Here is a 4,491-nt window from a genome sequence, read left to right as displayed (position 1 = left end):
GTTTTGTTCCGAAGACCGTTTAAAAATGTCTATAAGCTAAGTATTGTTTATTTTTTGTACATTATAACATTTCGCTTTATTTACAGTCGTCATTTATAAATGCAATAATTTTGTGCTTATCTGTTTAACCTAAACTACATGTAACGTTAATGTAGACCTATGATTTTATAATTTAATGCTATGTAGGCCTACCTCATTACGCTCCACTGGATGCATAATGAGCAGCAATAAACTACATTTTGGTATTTTATAACGCCTAATCATACTTCTGTGGAAATTTTGGTGAAAGTATCTCAAAAGTAGTGTAAGAGATTACAATTCAGAGACTGTAATGTTGCAATGTAACTAATTACTTTAAAAAGACAGTAACTAGTAATATATAATGTATTACATTTTGGAAGTAACTTGCCCAACACTGTACACAAGTTATTCACAAGTGTATATGCATTCATTACTAACTTCAGATGTACTTTGAGTTTGAAAATCTAGAGAATGAAGTATGTACTAATGTAATTTTATTTCATGACATTCTTTTTTTTTTTAAAGTGTGTTATTTCCACATCTCAAAGTCTAGTAATGTACTGTAAATATTGATCTAATTCTTTTGTTTTGACACAAACAGAGGTTGGGTTTAGTAACAGGATGTTCTATTTGCTTAGTCAATAATGAGCCAAACAGTTGAGCAGTGTTGGGCAAGTTGCTCTGAAAAAGTAATTAAATTACTGATTACTCTTTTGAAAAGTAATCAAATTACTGTTCTGATTACTTTATTTCAAAAGTAATTAGTTACATTACTCGTTACATTACTTTTTTTTTGTACATCCACGAAATTTACGTGAAATACGTGTTGCTTACCATCCCAGCATAAACGCTCCGATAAAATATTTGTTATTAAAGCATCAACATTCACAAAACGCTGTTATTTTAACTAAAAGCAATAGGCTGCTGCATGCGTGGTTGCAGAACTCAGGGCATTTCGAGCGGTGAGTGGATTCTTTGACTGTCCATTGCATTTCAGAAATCAACATTGTTCAACTCTGCAAACACATGTTATAAATAGAAGCAATAAATAGAAACTCTGCCTATATGCTTACGCCTGTTTAATATACGTTTTTGTTTAGTTGTTCTTGTTGCTTTTGTGCAATACATGAATAGCAATTAATTCGTTTTAGATATTTTATGTTTAGACTGTTCTATTTTGTGGGAGTCCCGCAAATCACTTTATTTTATCGCATCCCACACACACGAGTCTCTGCCCGCCCACACCCGCACTCGCCCTCGCCCATCAAGTCTTGTACCGCGCAAGTAAAAATTAAACACTGAAGTACTTCACATTCTTTTCATGACTTGACTCTGTGAAGCTGATTCTTAAAAACTCTAGCAGCAGCTGCTCATGTGTGTGATGAAACACACCTGATTCACATCAGCTGCTTATTAATGGCTTTAAGTAAATCTATTGTTTAAATAAACCTTATGTTTTGACATCTTTAGTAAATTCAACTCTTCAGACATGCTGCGCAGAAGTCATATCAAATGCCTTTATTTTTATTTCATAACCATAAACACAAAGTCAACAAAGTCTGTATGAAACTCATGTTCGATCTTCTTCAAAAACATTAGATCCCTGTGAAAGTGAAAAAGTGTGTGATTGTATGCGCCTCATATTATGAACAAAACACATTTTTCCCACTGAACTTTGGTTATAGAAAGACACAACATGAAACTAAACACAAAAACGTTAAAAATGATTTAATTCTATATAGATATTGATTCATTATATATATAAATATATAAACACATCGTATTTATTTCTAGTGTCAGCCAGTGTTATTCCTACAGTAGTACAGATTCATTAGTTATATTCACTATTTATTTATTTATTATTTATTTCGAGTTCATATAACTATATTTTATCAAGTTTATATTACATTGTGTATTAATAATAAACTATTAATTTAAGGGTTTTAAAAGAATATAGTGTGACATACAGCACACCAATTATATATAAAAAACACATTAATTAATAAATTAATAATAAAAGACACTGCTCAACAAATGTCTGAATTTGATAAATATTCTGCTGGTTAGATCAAAGGACTGTCAGCTTTCTAAAGTGAGAAAACACTCTCAGAACTACAGTAGGCTATAACACACAGCTGTTGATTGTTATAAGTTGCTTCATCATCTTTATTCTCTGTATATGATGCATAATATTTACCTCATCTGTGAATCCATCTGAAATACCAGAATGAATCTCTTCAGGTGTGTCTGTATCATGGGAAACTAGAAAACACCAGCGTCTGGTTATCTTTATATAACATTTATATAGCTGATGAAATGACAGTTCAAGATTGATTTGACATTCAGAGACCAGATGAGATGAAAGACAACAGTGTTTTATCATAAATACTCACAGTTTGGTTTGTCACCATTAATGCTGCTCCATTTCACTTCTCTCAGCACCTTTCTCTCTCTCTTAGATTGTATCTCATCCTTTCTTTTTGCCATTTTTGCGTTCTCTTTGAAATATCCACACACTGAAACTTCTAGTGAATGTTCCTCTGCCAGTGATGTTTAATATAATCATGCTGTTAGCTGGCAGGGACACGCCTGGTGAGACGGTGTTTATTTTTGGCTTAATCCTCACACCTGCCTGCACGCATGCATGAAGTGTGTACACACACACACGCACACACACACACGCACACACACACATGTTGGGTTTACATGTTTTATGGGTTCATTCCATAGGTGTAATGGTTTTTATACTGTACAAACCGTATTTTCTATCACCCTACACCTAAACCTAGTCCTCACAGGAGACTGTGCACACTTTTACTTTCTCAAAAAAACTCATTCTGCATGATTTATAAGCCTGTTTCCTCATGGGGACCTCACAAATGTCCCCACAAGCTCAACATTTACTGGTATTACTATCCTTGTGGGGACATTTGGTCCCATAACGTGATGAATACTAGGTGCGCACGCATATGCTGTGTGTATACATACACACTGCCCTCCAAAAGTTTGGAAGCGCCCTAGAAAAGTGGGGTTTTGGACAATATTGGCATGAATCCTTTATAATTTGTGAAAACTGTGCACTGATAAGGGACAACACAAACTACGAAAACATATTTTATTACATAAACAGTTTATAAATAGAAAAAAAGTAAAATTTTGTATAATCAAAATATCCAGCATTAGCAGCTATTACAGCTCTGCATAATCTGGGCCTAAATTCATTGTATTCTAAACTTAATTGACAATCAGTTGTTGAAGCTATTAAGGTGCTGACCCAAACATCTTTTCAAAAACTGGGCCAAGTTTAAACCAGTAACCAGACATCACATATCCTCAAGATCATAACATCTGTCTCTGCTTTGTGTCTCTAAAGGAGGAGTAAAAGCATGTGAATGTGTCCGGTCTTTTTCAATGAATATCCCACATGAAGTAATATGTCACTTTGTATTGTTAAAAATGATCTATACCATACAGAAATCAAAACTGTTTTTATAGAAAATCTATCAGGAAATATTGTCAGTATAACATTGCGGAATCATTAACAACCTACTTTTGAAAAATTAACTGAGGATTTTGACCAAATTACAGAATTTAAAATCTAGTTGTGTCACCTGGACAAAAATAAATAAGATAATGATGTTTGTACAGTGCACTAATGATGGTGAGTCGCAGTTTAAATTAAGTGTCTGTAGTTTTGCTGCAGGTGTTTGGTTTTTGAGTGAATCTTCACACTTTTCAGCTCTGTGTTCTGCTCTGCATCTGCTGGAGAAATGAATTCTGAATTCACCTTGAAAACCTGATCCTCAAACCGGTGTGTAATGCTTTGCAGTGATTTCCGGGTGTTTCCTGGAAACGGTGTGCAACAGTGTTTGAGATATGTTTTCTGTTGTTTAGTTGGTGTGTCAAAAATGTCAACCCAATCAGCTGCAACATGTATATAAATCATGTGGTATAAAAGAGACACTGATTAATGTAACAAAAATACAATACATATTTATATATTTTGCTATTGTATTGTGGAGTGACACTTTCATAAACTTTTCTATACTTCTCTGATTATATAATGGTAAATATTATAATATCATAGCACAACAACAGTGATCAGCAATAATGATAAGCCTAATAAGGTTACTCACAATAAAAATAATAAGGTCATATAGATCATAACACAGTCTCAGAGGAAAGAAGTGGGTTATCCTTCACCTGAAATGTTTGTCTTTTCATTCTGAAATGCGAGGCAAATGTTGAGTTACAATAATTCGGAACCACAGTTTCCACAAACCCCTTTACTCGACTGGGATGTTCTGTCTTTTCTGGACGGTAAGGACAGTGACTGTAACATCGGGCGTATTTTGCAGTATTAAACGCATTTATACCGATTTCATCAGGCTTCAAAAATTCTTCAAAAAGAACACAAAGAATGGCCTAGTTGCAACTCTTGCGTCATCAGAACAGGGCATACAACGCACC

At 34.0% G+C, this 4,491-nt stretch overlaps 1 long non-coding RNA gene across 1 annotated transcript; it reads right to left on the bottom strand.

Moving 5' to 3' along the window:
- Positions 1–1,493: 1,493 nt before the first annotated feature.
- On the bottom strand, positions 1,494–2,562 carry LOC127152908 (uncharacterized). The gene is made up of 3 exons (XR_007825143.1): positions 2,415–2,562; positions 2,219–2,283; positions 1,494–1,624 (listed from the first exon to the last, which is right to left on the bottom strand). It is a non-coding gene; the product is annotated as an uncharacterized LOC127152908 (long non-coding RNA).
- Positions 2,563–4,491: the final 1,929 nt, after the last annotated feature.

The sequence above is a fragment of the Labeo rohita genome, chromosome 21 (assembly GCF_022985175.1).
Source record: "Labeo rohita strain BAU-BD-2019 chromosome 21, IGBB_LRoh.1.0, whole genome shotgun sequence".
Lineage (NCBI taxonomy): Eukaryota > Metazoa > Chordata > Actinopteri > Cypriniformes > Cyprinidae > Labeo > Labeo rohita.
This window is presented reverse-complemented; position numbering and strand designations above follow the sequence as displayed.